Source organism: Ursus arctos, unplaced genomic scaffold, assembly GCF_023065955.2.
Source record: "Ursus arctos isolate Adak ecotype North America unplaced genomic scaffold, UrsArc2.0 scaffold_1, whole genome shotgun sequence".
In the NCBI taxonomy this organism is placed as follows: domain Eukaryota; kingdom Metazoa; phylum Chordata; class Mammalia; order Carnivora; family Ursidae; genus Ursus; species Ursus arctos.
In genome coordinates this window covers 36,021,381-36,037,681 of record NW_026622763.1, presented here as the reverse complement: position 1 = coordinate 36,037,681, position 16,301 = coordinate 36,021,381, and the positions used below count along the sequence as shown (strand labels likewise).

Here is a 16,301-nt window from a genome sequence, read left to right as displayed (position 1 = left end):
CAGGAACTTCCTATCTCACAGAGGCTATTTGCTCTGCATGCCATCAGTTAAGCAGGAAGAAAGGAGAGCAATGTGGGGTGAGAGCATAGTATAGTAGAAAAGGTTTCACAGGAAACTGTGAAGAATGGAAAATACCTTTTTAGGAAAATACATAAAAGTTGCATCTCGGAGCGGAGGGCTCAGCTGAGGTGGTAACCCAGGTTCTTTCCCTATTTGTTTGGTACACATCAACTCCTCTAATGCCTGCCCAGTGGGGCTTACACATGCCTCCTTCTCTCTTCCTTTTTACCTTTACCTTCCACGAAGAGGGTTAACTCCAGATGGTGAGTATTTTATCTTGTATTTTCCTTTTTTTTTTAAAGAAAGTAAATCAATGTAAAAACTAGGTTATTTTAAGCATGACTGAATCAAATAAAATAGTGTATGATTAAAATCTCAAAGAACTTGTAGTTAACATGGTTTGAATGTGCTGAAAATGACTCATGGAACATCCTTTCCTCCTGAAAATTAATGATGATGCAATTTACCAAGCCTCTGCACTCGTACCTGCAGACACAAGGAAGGAGGAAAACTCAGTGAAAGGAGTAGAAACCCAAAGGATTTTGCTCTAAGCTAGCTGTATGTTGCTAGGGAAAAAAAATTGTTTGTGGTCATGACTAACATGGATAAATGTTCAAGTGGCACTCCTTATTTCTCTCTCTTCCCTCCCTCCGTCTCCTTCAGCTGGACCCTTCTGTTTCCAAGATACCTTCTAGTCCGAGTCTCTGCTGCTCAATTGGGTGTCTCTGATACTGATTGAGGTTGCCTGGCAACATGACCACTAGAGCACTCACCAGCCTGTGTGGCAGCTCTATTTTTTAGTTCGCAGGTGGGAGATTTGGATAGAATTGCATGAGGTTTCCACGTTGCAATCCTGTTTCATTTCAGTGATCATACAATGAAGTTTATTACTTACAATATCATTATTATACTTCATTGCATAATTCAGTATCGTACAGAGGTTTTTCTTTTTTGTCATAATTATTAATACTTCCAGGAAATTTTAAAAGATCAGAAGTGCCCTTCAAAAAACTTCCTTCCTAAAAATAAATAAATAAATAAATAAATAAATAAATAAATAAATAAATTTTAAATGAAAAAAAATACTTCATTCCTTTTTAGAAGCTCATTACCATAAAGGCAATTTTTTTTAATATTAAAAACTATAAGATTATTGACAGGGAAGAGCTATAAGGGGAACATCTTGGGGACTGGAAGTGTTCTGTATCTTGGTCTGCATAGTAGTAACACAAGTATATAGCTATGTAAAACTCCCTCAATCTGTATAGTTAATATTAGTGCACTTTACACACTTTCACATCCATATGGCATGTTTCAAGAGTTTTAAAAAGTAGTGACAAGATGAATAAATACACACACACATATATAGAAACAGAGACTATATAAGCTTGATACATGTTAGGGAACAAAAATAATCTCTAGGCTTTTATCACAGCACACAATATGTTCTTAAAGACTGGACTTTGCTGTTGTATTTAATCAGTTTAACAATAAGAGACTATTTTGCCATATGGCAACCACGCTTTAACTAATAACTTGCTATTTATAGAGAAGGAGCTTTAACTGTCAATTCAGATGGGCAAATTGAGGAGAGCAGACAGCACTAATAGCCACACATTGCAAAAGATTTGCTATTTGTTCCAGCCTCACTGGATCACAAGCAGAATGTCTCAGATGCAAAGATCACATCTGGAAATTTATCTCACGGAGACACTTCATGCACAAAGTCACAGACATGCCTTGCTGGTCTGGCTTCTAAGACCCAAAACTTCCTAAAACATAATACAGGTGGAAAAATAGATTGGCAAAACCAAACACAAACTTTAAAACAGAGATCCTTGGTAGCTTTATTTTATTGTATTTTACTTATAACACTTTATTTTATAATCTCCACACCACAGAGTGAGGGCATTTTCCATTTATTACCCATTGGACTTTCTAGACCTTAGCATTGAAAAACTGTGCAGTTTTTAAAAGTACTTTTGCATTGTTATTTCATTTTGTCCTCATGATGGCCTTAATATAAATTGCCTATTTTGTAAATGCGTAATCTAAGGTGCAGAGAATTTAAGTGACTTGCCCAAAGTGACACACTTCATTTAGGCCAGCAATCTCCACAGCCAGAATTTGAAGCCAGTTTTTAAAATACAGCACCATGTTGTTCAACTATTATCTGTTGCTTCATTTCAGGACTGGCAAAACCTCACAATAAAGCCAAGTCCTGTAAAAATTCAACTTCTGTTTGAGAAATTAAGTCTTTATCACTTTATTTGCTGGTTTTAGGATGTTTCTTTTGACAAGAGAATATGTCTGGGACAAGTAAAACTGCGTAGAATCATGGTGCTTTAAAGCTGTCAAAGAGTGGTGGAGGTCAGCTCGTCTACCTAATTGATTTGTCAGCTGACAAAACTGAAGTCCAGAGGGTTAGAATGACTTTCAGAAGTTTCATAACGTCTAATGGTAGAATTCAAACTGGAACTCATCTTGTCTGTTTCTTAGTTTGACATTACATAAAGTGCTGCTATCATAAACCAAATTTTGAGCAATATTTCACTATAGTTCAAAGTATAAAAATGATATATTTAAAGGGTAGAAATTGAGACTCTCAATCCCATCTAAAAGATAAAGCTTTACCCAATAGAAACAAAGTAAATGGCCTTTCTACCTTATCAATCAGTATCAGGCTTGAATAAACTCTGCCCTCCCTTAAATAACTCAATCTAGTATAAGTTAATCTATGGTGGGTGACATCAAACATAGCATTTATTGATCCATTCCTATGTGACAGACCTTTTGCATATATCATCATATTCAGTCCCCACCAAAGTGTTTCAAACTAGCAATTATCATGCCCCTTTTACAGCTGAGAAAGTAAAACAAGTTAGGATAAGAATCTTGGCTCAAGGTCATATAACTAGTAATTTGCAGAGCTGAGATCAGAATCCAGCCAGCTCTGTTTTATGATAGAATCTCTGTATTTTAACCCACACCATCCTAGATCAGAAATCACATTACCAAAATGTATTCCCCACCCTCTAATTGTAACTGAGAGTTCTAAGAATTCACACAATGTCTATCTTCCCCTTCCCTACTAGGGACATGTTCACAGCAGAAATACTATATGTAACAGCTTCTTTTGCAACAAAGAGTAATGATGATTAGGTAGAAAATATTGGGTGGAGTTTCCAGGGAATCTCTTCAAAGAAGGCTAAATCAGCTGGTAGTACACCCTTTTGCCACTGCATTTTTTTTTTCATTCTCTCTGCATAGAACACAAATGGCTGTCCAGTAGTCATCTTAAACCACTGGAAAACCCTTGAGGATGAAGTCATATGGCCAAGATGGTAGAACAGAACTATCAAAGGAGACTAGATTCCCTAATTAGCAATGTACCACAGTTCCGGTCCCACAATGCCAATGGCCAGACTTCCTTTTGCAGGAGAAAACTTGAACTCCACCTTGTTTAAAACAATGGAATCTTGTTACAGAAAATCCACTGAGCCTTAATTGCTCACAAAACTGTGATAGCAACAACTAACTTTTGTGTGGAAAGGCTATAAAGGTAGCATTAATTTAGGACTTCTTGCTCTGGTAAATGCAGACTAGGTATTGCGAAGGAAAAAAATCACCTTGCTTTGGAAAACTTGAAAGGCTGAGTTAAAATAGATGTGAAAAAAAATTTGCAGTTTTCCTTCTACTTAGAAAGTCAAAAGCCACCAGAGAATATTGCTCTTATCTTAACAGTAATAAAAGGTCAGATAATCTACAAAATAACAACTTTACTTGAGCCCATCAGATACCTGGAGTTGCAAGACAAAGAGATTAACTGAATTTTAAAGGGTAACAGCCACTGAGGACAGACAGGACACAGGAGCCTTTTCACCTTTGACAAAGCATGAGAGGAATAGTTGCTCATTATGAAAGCAGGTAAGAAGAAAACAGCTAAAATTGTAAAAAATGCTTGAAGGCCAGAATGGGTCACCAGAACACTATAGACACCCTGGGATCAGCTAGACACAAAGGAATATGCACTCATTCATAAGCTCTTTTTTCAGACATCTACCAGTTGCTTAGCAGAAAGACTGAGGTCAGGGCAAGGGACCAGAAAGAGCACTTTTGGTGTCACAAACACACAAAATCTTTTCTGATTCCCCAGACCCTTCTCTAATGCACAGCAAAATTTGGCCTTTTAGGACAGAAAACTCTCACAACTCCAGTGCCCTGGAAAAGATCCATAGTTTCTGGGAAAGAGGTACAAGAAAATTCATCTGGCTCTGTTGGAGGAACAGGTAACTTTTGGGTCCAGACTCTTAAACTGACACAAAAAAGAGATCTGCTACTACTGGGGGAAGAACAGGACCCTCTTCCACAAAGAACCCAACAGAATCAAGGAGGAGTTTGGGTACCATGAGAAGAATGGGCAGGAATGCTGAAAAAGCCACTCTCCTGAGGTCCAGATGCCCAGGACATGTCTAAGGTTGAGACTGGAGCAAAGGAACCCAGCACCCTCCTGCCCCTACCAGAAGCACTGACCCAAGTAACAAGCAACAGCACTCTGCCACCTAGGAAGGTACAAGGGTGCAACAAGAACCTTACTCGGCTATGCAAGCATGGGGGACATCCCAATAGGGGAGCGTAGAGAACAACAACAACAAAAAAAATTCTCTGGCACTCTAGGTCCCACAGTAAGCCCAAGAAAGCAGCAGCTCTGCTGCTGGAATGTGAAGTCTGTGGGGGAAAAAAATCAATCAATATAAATCACCAGATTAACAAAAGAAAAAAGAAAAATCATTTGATAATCTCAATAGATACAAAGGAAGCATTGACAAAATTCAAAACCCAGTTATAATGAAAAATCCCAGTAAAACCAGAAAAAAATAAACTTCTCAATCTAATCTATGCTATTTATCAAAACATAGTAAACAGGATTCTTATTAGTAACATGGTGACAGGGTTCCCTTTGATCTGGGAATAAAGGCAGAATTTCCACTCTTCCCACTTTCATTCAGCATTGCTCTGGATATTCTAGCCAATTCAATAAGATATGAAAAAAAATAAAAGTGTAAAGCTTGAAAAGTATTAAATAATATTATCTTTGATCATAGAAAACATAACTCTTTACATAAAATTCAAAAGACTCTTTAAAAATATTGGAGTTAATAAGTGAGTTTACAATCTGCTGTATGCAAGATCAATATAAAAAAACTATTTCCTTACTCAAGGAACAAAAAGAAAATAAAGTTTTTAAAAATTTATAATATATAATAATATTAAACTGCATAAAGCATCTAGAACAAATTAACCACAATGTATAAGACATCTATGCAGAAAAACATAAAATATGACTAGGAGAAATTAAAAAGACCTAAGTATATGAAGTACATATACTATGTTCATAGATTTAAAAAGTCAGTATTGTAAGGATGCCAATTCTTTAAAAATACACTTAACAACAGATTGAATGCGATCCCAACTAAAATCCCAACAATTATTTTTTTGTCAAACTCAACAGATTAATTGTAAAATTTGGTTGAAATAAGGCAAAGTCAAGATTCCTTGAATAAAAACAGTGTGGGAGAACTTGTTTTAATAGATACCATGAATAACTTAAAAGTGACTATAGTTAAAATAGTGTTATAATTAGTAAGAAAAAATTGATAGACCAATTAAAAACAATACTTGGGGGGGGGCTCAGTCACTTAAGCATCCGACTCTGGATTTCCACTCAGGTCATGATCTCAGGGTGGCGAGATCGAGTTCTGCTTCAAGCTCCACACTGGACATAGAGCCTGCTGACTATTCTCTCTCTGCCCATTCCCCCCTAAAAAAAGAATAGTTGGCCCCCAAAATGCAGACATATATGGATATCTAATTTATGATAAAGATGGCATTGAAGAGCAGTGGGCAAAGAGGTGAATTTTCAGTATGATTCTGTAACAACTGGATATCCAGTTGGAAGGAAAACAGGACTTGACTTCTACCTCAAACCAGTGGGTCACAAAAATAAATTTAAAACAAATGATCTAAAAGTAAAGCGGTAAAAATAAGATTATAATTAAAATTAGAAACTTTTCTTCATCAAAAGCTCCATTAAGAAATTGAAAAAGCAAGTCACAGAGAGGAAAAAGAGATTTGCAACATGTAATTGAAAGGAAGCTCTTCATTCAAATACAATTAACTTCTGCATATTAACAATAAAAAAAATCAACACAATAGAAAAATAGGCAAGACACTTGAACAGGCAATTTACAGACAATAATATCCATATGGCAATTAAACCACATAACAGAACCACATTATTCAAAGGGAAATATAAACTCTATTCTCATCAGAATGGCTAAAATTAAAAGGACTGATTACACCAAGCATCGATACAGATGAAACAATGGGAACTCTCATACACTACTGACTAGAGTATAATTAGTATAACTACTTTGGAAAATGTTTAGCAGTATCCACTAAAATCGAAAATTTGTATACAATATAACTGAGCAATTCATCACTAACAGAAATGAATGTATATGTGCAGCAAGAAACATTTAAAAGAATGTTCACAACAGCACTAATCATAATTGCCCAAACCCAGAAACAGTCCAAACATCCATCAACAACACACAGATAAATCCTCTGTAGCATTTTTCTGCAATGGAATACTACATAGCAATGAAAATTAACGAACCACACAAAAACATTAACGAAACTTACATATATAAGTTTAGGAAAGGAAACCAGACACAAAGGAATGCATGACTATTATGTATATAAATTAAAAAATCAAGCTAAACCAGCATTTCATATTTAAGGGTGCATGATTAAATGTTAAAACTATAATGAAAAGCAAGGAAATGATTACCAAAGTAATGAAAAAGCTATACATATGTAATTGGTGGAAGGAAGTAATGTTTGGGAGGTAAAAAAAAAAAAAAAAAAAAAGCAGGATTTCTGAAATGCAGAAAATGTTCTATTTCTTGATCTGTGAAGTTACATGGGTCTTTGTTTGTAAAATTCACTCTTTTGTGCCCATAACACATAAAAATTCACAATAAACATGTTTAAAATAGCAATAATTATGTAATTCAATTTTATAAATTAAAACTTATGATAGATGAGATAAAGTTCAATGAACATAACATCTACTGAAGATTTATTGTGTGTTAGGGACCACTGGAAGTGTGTTATCTCCTTCAACCTTCACAATATTCAGAAAACACACTACTTTTCTACCACATTTCAAAGGTGAAGAGACTGAGGCCAGCGAACTTACATAATTGACACACAAAAAGTCACACAGCTAAAATCACACTTTACAAAAGTCACACAGCTAAAGAGGACTCATTTTGGGATCTGAACCCATACAACAGTATGGTTCCGGAGCCCAGGTTCCTAAGCAGTACATTATGCCACTTCTCCAATATAGAAAAAGAGAGATTCTCTCTGTATTAGGTGTTAGATTTTTTTCCCCCTGTCAAAATTATTGTTTAGTATGATGGTAAACTAACTCTAAAATATTGGTCTTTCATGCACCCAAGATATTTAATCTTTAATTTAGCACTCTATCCTTGTTTCATTTTAGCTGTGCTGAGGAAGGAAGACAAATCATATTAAGATGACATATTTACTATTCTAATTTATAATTGAGCAATATCATAAATTACACTGTTTCTGTTGCCCAGCATAGAAATGAATGGATCCAAGAGATTCATCACGAACCATAAGAGATATTTCTCCCTAAAAGTCCAAAGATTTTCCTCCCTACCCAAAGACTTAACAGAAGAAGGGGTAAACTCTAAAAAAAAAAAAAAAAAAATCTGTTTCTCTGACTATTAGTAATGTCATTTTCCAGTTCAGTCAACCTGGAAATCTGTTATTTTTTACAGAAATTTGTACAGTTGTTACTACAGAGACTCTGGGGATTGACTGAATGAGCTCAAATCTCACCTTTGCTATTTTCTAGCTATTTGACCTGGGACAATTTACTTGGCTAAACTCTCCCTTAGTTTTCTCTTGTGCAAAATGAGGATGGTATTAGTGTCTACCTCGCAGAGTTGTCTGATGTGAAATTAAATAATATAAATCACTTAAAACAGAGTCTAGTACCTAGTATATGTCACACAAGTGATGATGGTTATTATTACTCCCTGACCCCATTTCTTTCAGTCTTACCTGCACTTATTCCTTCTCTCCATTCCCACCACTACTACCTTAGGTCTTACCCTCATGCCTTATTCTTATACATCTACATTTTCCTAAAAATTGTTCTCTTGTTTACATATCTTCCAACTGGAATCCATTGTGAAGACACCACCAGACTAATATCAAAGAGGAAACTTTCTTTCACAGGATTGGCCCTCCCAAAATATTCTTTTTTTTTTTTCCAATTGCCTACCAATTAAATTCAAAGTTCTTACTGTGATTATCAATATTTCCTACAACCTAGCTCCAGCCTTCATTTTCCAGCATTACCATTTTAGTCCAACACAAGAAACTTACTCTGTTGAAAAACTAATTAATTCACCATTCATTGAATGTAAAGTATGTTTTTTCGACTCTAGGCTCAGGTATGCCATTTCCTAGACTTCTCTGTTAACATTTTCCACCTGCACCAAGATCTAGTGCAAATGCAATCAACATGATGAAATCTTGAGCCTTTCTTCAATGTCTTCTAATGCTTTATTTTTTCACATATATGCAATTGTTTCATTATTTCTCAAATTATTTAAAACAGCTTTATTGATTTGATTACTTTAGGCTCTTCTCATGATACCATATCCTAATACCCTATCCTTTATTTATGCCTGTGCCTATCTTATTTCCTTAAATTGAACATGGAATTTTCTAGAGAGTCATTTTTGTCTTTCCCTCCCACTTGCTCTAGTACTAAACCAGCATGGTGCTTCTCATATTATAGGAGCATGCAATAAATATTTATTGAATTAAGTGAAAAGAAAATCAATAAATGTAATCACTAGCTTTGTTCTTCAGAGAGCAAATTTGCAAACCGAAAGGAGAAGCATTCTCTAAGTCCTTCCCTCTCAAAACCAACAGTAGTGTGAGAACACAGTGTGACCCATTACCTTTAAGGGCAATAATATTTTAAATACTATTAAGTCTGAAAATATCCCTCAGGTAAAATGTTGTTTGACAGTTTGTTTCAAGAAGTGATGCGTAAAAGGACTAGGATCAGTGGATGACTGAAAGGGAAAAAAGATGAAGCCCACCAAAGAGATGAAAAGGGGAAATATCAGGGTGGCCAGTGTGGTGTTGTAAGGGATGTCTCTCAATGACAATACATCTGAATATGACAAATAAGGAGGAGAATAATTAATTAGGTCAAGCTGAACTCTTCATTCCAAACTTCTCTGCACCGCATGAAATGGTGAGAGGACTGAAAGAAAACGGTGTGGTCAGTCACCTCAAATTCAGAGAAGCATAAGATATAGTCTCTGCCCTTGGGGAAGGAGCTCTTCTATTTTTTAAGTTTCCTTGGCACAAACAACATTTTTTTAAAGATTTTATTTATTTATTTATTTATTTGAGTGTGAGAGAGAGAGGCAGAGGGATAGGGAGAAGCAGGTTCCCCGCTGAGCAAGGAGCACAATGCGGGATTCGATCCCAGGACCCAGGGATCATGACCTGAGTTGAAGGCAGACACTTAACTGAGCCACCCAGGTGTCCCACAGACAGCATTTTTTAAAGGCAATTTGTTTCAGATTGCTGAGTGGCCCTATTAACACTTAATATGTAACAGGGAGATATTTAGCCTGTCTGACTTCATTTTGCTTCTATTTCCCTTGCTGTTGTAACTTATAGCTTAGAAACTTCTGCTTAGCCCTGCCACATAGACATGCTACAGCTATTTTTTGCAAAAACCACTTTTTACCCAAAACCTACTTCACCCAGGAGATAAGGAAATATAGAAATGATTATCCTATGATTAAGATTTACAGGAATGGCGGGGCGCCCATTGAAGGGCTCCATGTTCCGCGGGCAGTCTGCTTGAAATTCTCTTCCTCCCCCTCTCCTTCACCCCCACCTCCCCCACACTCTCTCTCTAAAATATATAAACATATCTTTAAAAACAAAAAAAAAAGATTTACAGGAATGGAATGACTAGATGCCTACACACAAAGATGAACTGACCAAGGACAAAGAAGTTACATGACCCTCCTTAGATTTCTACAAATATCAGTCACCTTCTGACAACAACCCTATCCCACTTCCCCCTTTTGCTAATATAAAAGCAGCTCAAATTCCATGCTGAGGGAAGATGGTTCTCTGGAACAACAGTCTCTCATCTCCTCAGTTTGCTGGCTTTCTGAATGAAGTCGCTTTCCAGGCCCCAACCCCTTCCCTTTCAACTTACTGGCCTGTTGTGCAGGACCAGAATAGCTTGAACTGGGTTAAAACTAAGACAATTGTCATTGATTTTAGCTGAAATTCAATAATCAGCTACTTATTTACTAACGAATTCATATATATGATCTGAAGATTGTGAGCAGTGTTTTCATGCAAATAAAAGAAAGTTAGATCAACCACAGAATTTTAGTCCTTAACACTCAGGTTAAGAGTATAAAGAAAAAAAGGCTTTGGTCCCATGAATGATAGACTTAAACTTCCTATGGTACATTTTCCTCATACAAATATATATATATATATATATATATATATATATATATATATATATATGGGGATAATAACATAGCTACCTCATCATCTTATTGCTTAGATTACCTGAGATATTGAATGTAAAGTGCATGGGATAGAGTAAATACTTAATAAATACTGTTTTCTTGTCCACATGGCTTCAATTTTCATGAATGGTTTCATAAAGCATTGGATGAGAGTATCCCCTCAAGTTAATTTACCATCATTTCAACTGTTACTTTATTTTATATCTGTAAGTTTGTCCTGTCTCTTCCAAAATAAGCATTTCAGACTCTGTAAGCACTTCACAACTGCCCCCTCTTTTCTCCACAAAGCATACAAACACACTTTCAGCCTAGATATATAGTCAACACAATATGACATATATGTATGCTGATTTTATATAGTGTGTATATACATGCTGATGACCTAAATGGTTTGTTTCTTCACTAAAAGTTCAAAGACGTAAAGATGTCTACATTTATAAAGAAGGGTGAACTTTAGTCTCTTTTGGAACAGGTCAATCAGCATTATTCACTGAGTACTTTTGTTGTCTACTTTATGTGACATGATTATGAAGTCATAATGCTTATTAACAAACATACTTGAATTGAAATATCAATTTACTATGTACCTGGAATTGTGCTATACTTTACGTGCATTAACTCACTACAAATGAAGTAGTTACCAATCTTATATCCATTTTAAAGAGACATTAAGTAATCTGTTCAGTCACAACGCTAATAAGTGAAAAATCCAGTATTCAAAGCCAGGTGGTCTGAATCCAGAGTCTGAATTCCTAAATATGTACTAAGTCACCCTTTTTAGCTTATATTGGAGACAACATAAAAACATCAACGCTGCCATTATTGCTTCCACATTTCTTGGAAATTCTACTTCAGTATTGTCCTCCTGATTACCTCATTTCATCAAACAAGGAATTTGAACACGTGGAAGCTAGCACTCTGATTCTGCGGTCCCTCCAAACTCTTAAAATAATAACATGATTTAATTTTATTTGTTTTTTTTTTTTTAATGAATGAAAGAAAACTCTTGGAGAACTTCAGAACTCTAGTTCTAAACACTTTTAATCAAATATATACTTAGGTGATTCACAAACTCTTTTTTTCAGAATCTACATTTTCATTTCTTCCATCCTAGTTCAAAGTAGTCCAAGTAAGGAATTGGAAAGTACCATTTTAAATGAAAGCAATCACATGATAGACAATACAGAAAAAAATACAACATTTCAGGATAATGCTTAAGCAAAAAAGAAATACAAAGAAAGTACCAGAACATGTTTAAACTCTTTAAATATCCAGCCTCCAGAAAGTTATTTAACTGTGTCTACGTGTATAGGTAGAGGCAGTATTTTCTACAAAGTCTTGTGTTCAAAGCCCAGATTCATCACTTTGAATAGATATTAAGGAAGGTGTTAAAACTTCTTGACTCTCAGTTTCTTTTATTTATAAAATGGGGATAAAAATAATGATCTTAAAATATTTGGGGGAGAATTATAGGCAACACATATAAATTGCCTGATTCACAGTAAGTCTTAATATTCAGCAAATCTTAATTCTTAATTCAATACTCCTTTTTAAATCTCCATATCAGCCCTGGCTAATAACACTAATATTTCCTGTACTCTTCTCAATTTATGATTCAGAGAAAAAAATCTCACTCAAACATAAGTGAGAAATATTATGTGCAAGTTAAGTAAGTAGAACAATAGTAAAATCTGTCCTTACAAATCTTGAATTTATACAACTTAATTCAGACTAGCAAATAGCTCATCAAATTTTTATCTTTTATATACATTTTGCCTCAATATTCACACATATCAAGAACCATAAATAGAAATGTGTTGTTTTATGACTGCCAAATTCATTCAGCATGACTGCAATTGAGTGGAAAATAAAAATACGTATTACTTACTGTACGTGGCGTTTGGCAATTTCAAAATGATTTGCAAACATTCATCCTCAAAATACTCCTACGAAATGCGTCTGTGAAAAGAAAAAAAATCCAAAAGAGTAAGCAATTTGCCAAGGTCACAGAAAAACCACTCCAGGCCAACACACACTTAGGCAATACATACTTCAACATACTGAAATAAGGTTTTGCAAAATATAGATTATACATCTAGCAAAGTATAATGGGCTGGTGGACAGAAATAGTCCCAACTATACTCAAATATTCTATATATCAGTCAAAGAGGATACTCTTAAGAGGTAAGAAGTCTGCACACTGGCTTCAGAAATATATGCAAAAACAGTTTCCCCAGAACATGGCAGAACAACATAAAAGCAATTCAAAAATATGAGATATTTATAAGTGAATTTAGGTTGGAGCTTTAAGGTGGTTATTAAAATATTTCAAGCTTTTAAAATGTACTATTGTCTGATATATGAAGATCACCGCGTTAGAAGAGAATTTTGCTTGATTTATCCAGAGAATTGCACCAAATCACTTTGTAATTGTATTTCAATTCTAATTGAAAACCATCCACTGAGAAAAAATGCAGGCACGCCATCTGCACACCTTACGAAAATACACAAACGTCCATTTCTTTTTTGTCAGAAAGTTACTTATAAGGAAAAAGTTAATCAGATTTCATTAATTGATTTGTTTTGAGGAGCAGTGTTAGGAAAAGCACATTAATTTCAAAGCTCAAAGTATTTCAACTTGAATGGATTTTGTTCTAGTGGGTATAGTGTGCCATAAAAGAAAACAAAACAAAACACACCTAATGATAACCAGCATAACCCTTTACAGTACAATGTGTTATTTCAGACAAATCAAACACACTGTGGATGGGACCAATCAAAATCCTCTTAAGTAGCAAGCATCTTTAGTGGAACATGAGTTCTCAGTGAGCAGAATCTCTGCCCAGAAAGATGTGGTTTACAGTGCTGACAGAAATACCAGCTTACTAAGGCAGAAGGCATACTTTTTTGTTCACCAAAACCAAATGTAATCAAATCAAAAGTTCAACAAGCAGAACAGGTATCCTGAGTTGAAAGTCTCATTTATCTTCCTCTGGTGTAGGAAAGACAACAAGATGACCCTGGCCTCTACCTGGCACAAGAATGAATGATTTTACTCATCATTCTCTCAAAGAAGAGGAAACTAGATGAGTTAGCAATTTATAGTTACATGTCAAAAATGAATTAAGAAATTTTTAAGAAACTGTGTATTTTTATAAATTTCACTTTTCTAAGTTTAAAACTTAGAGCTTAATAGAAGATACCAAATCACATCCACATAATTTCAAAAGAATTATAAAGTTATAACAATTAGCAAACCTGTATATTTCTTCATATTTTAGCATATTCACCCTCAGAGGCAAGAGAATCGAAGTTAATACTAATCACATGATTTACCCAATTTGATGCAGCTAATAAGAGGTGATCCTAGGCTGTGAACAATCTTTTTCTGACAGATTTTTCTCACTACAGCACCTGCTAATCCCTACAATGCATCCCGAGTAGAGGGTGCAAACTGGGATATAATAACCAAATCTGGCTGACTGACATGTTTTGTTTATCCCATGCCATGGTTCTAAAACCATTTAAGAATTTTTTTAAAGTAGGAGATTTCCCATAAGAATTCTCACTTCTACCTTCTTTGAAAGAGGAAAGATTTTGTAAGGCTGGGCTCACAGGCTCCAGAGAACAGAGAAAACGCTTGCCCATCCTGGATGTGGCAGGCTTTTGACACTCCCCTATTTCCTACTTTTGCAAGCTGCCTTCTACTCTGCCATTTGCAAGCCCTGGAGTGTTTTGTTCCTCATCCCTCCATGCCAACTACAATCAGACCTCTTTGCTGTGAAACCAGAGAGGAAGAACTTTCCTTAATTATGGTCAAAAAGCTTATTTCATTAGATAAAACAATTGCTTATAACTATATTTCACTATATTCTTATACTCAGGTATTATTGATTAGTTATCTCCTTTTAACACATATACAAGTTTTAAAATTCCATAGGCTTGAATTTCCTTTTTTAAAATTCTTATTTGATAATTTTTATTTCTTAAAGATTTTTTTTATTTGAGAGAGAGAACAAGAGACAGCATGAGCAGGGTGAGGGGCAGGGGGAGAGGGAGAAGCAGACTTCCTGCCCAGCAGGGAGTCCAATGGGGGACTTGATTCCAGGAGCATGGGATCATGACCTGAGTTGAAGACAGACGCTTAATCTACTGAGCCACCCAGGTAATTATCAAATTACCAAATTTGATAATTTTTAATGCTAAGGGAGAAATTTATAAACCCAATCTATTGGTACAAATCAGGGGACCTAATGATCTAAAATAATGATTTTACCTTTACCATGAACACATCTTCCAGGGACATTCTTCCTAACTGATATAGGTGTACTATTTGATAAGATAGTTGCAAAAAGAGAGAAAGAAACCTTCAATTTAACTAAATTAAACTAGATTAAGAGAACACAGACCACTGAAGGTGAAGATCTGCAATCCATAAATTCTGGTTGCATCATGGCATATTGCAAATAACTTAAAATGTTAATATGCTTTGTATAATGCTTAAAATACATAGACCTGGAATTCTGGGTAGTTGTGGTAATACCAGTCACCCAAATCTGAAACTCTTCCCACATTGTGCAAAAAATATACAGTCAACAAAAACAAATAAAAACACACAAATCCTAGGTCTCCAGTATAACTAGAAGCTGGAGAATAATAAAAATGTCAAATTATCTGTAAACAGAAAATTAAACACCAATTTCTAACAGAGCTACCTTACAAGCTCCCACTATATGTATTACAGAAATCTAAGGAGTCCAGAAAAACTGTGAGGAAAAGAGGAAAGCAAAGGTCCTAAGAGTGATACAAAACTCACTTTCAGAAAGTTACTGAAACAATGAAAATGTGAAAAAAACTATCCAGGCGCTTTAGAACATGTACGCAGGGAGGTGACGAAAGTATATAAAATTCAAGGTGATGACTTTTGGAGGGGGCTAGTAAGGTATTTAAAAATGATGGGGTATGTCAAAATGACATAGTCCTCGGCTTCAAGAAGTTCTTACCAGTCATATCTAGGACAACCGGAAAATCAAAATAAATAATTATCATTAAGAATTAAGATTCACTACAGAAAATATAAATAAATGAATGAAGTACATAAGGAAGAAGGAAAACTTCTTCCTTTGCTTGGAATGCCACCTAACAAATGTAGATGGATCGATGGAGTTGGGAAATCACCATGAAGCCAACATTATAGTTCACTGACTCAGTCAACAAAACACTGTGGATCAGCACGCACTTATGGGTGAAAGTGGGATGAAGAGCAAGAGATTCCCATAGTCTTAAAGCATCTTCTCACAAATCACTTATTAATTACAATGGGAAAAATGAAAACTTTCAATGCAGAAACTTGGCAGAGACCACCTTATCTAAATGATCAAAGACAACGTCATCAATAACGAAGCAAATACACATGTGACCCCACTCCGTGAAGTGTCTCATATGCACTTGAGAAGGACACAACATCCCTCCTGTGGTACATACCCTCTGCCAAAAAGGCATAACCTGAATCAATCGTTTGGAAATATCAGGCAAATCCAAATTGAGGAA

General features: G+C 35.3%; 1 protein-coding gene across 1 annotated transcript in view; it reads right to left on the bottom strand.

The window, feature by feature from the left end:
- Positions 1-12,713, bottom strand: part of GALNT13 (polypeptide N-acetylgalactosaminyltransferase 13) — a 467,481-nt gene extending 454,768 nt beyond the window's left edge. The window contains exon 1 of the mRNA XM_026492778.4: positions 12,640-12,713. The gene's annotated coding sequence lies outside the window, so the exon portion shown is untranslated. The remainder of the gene's footprint in view (positions 1-12,639) is intronic.
- Between the last annotated feature and the right edge of the window lie 3,588 nt (positions 12,714-16,301).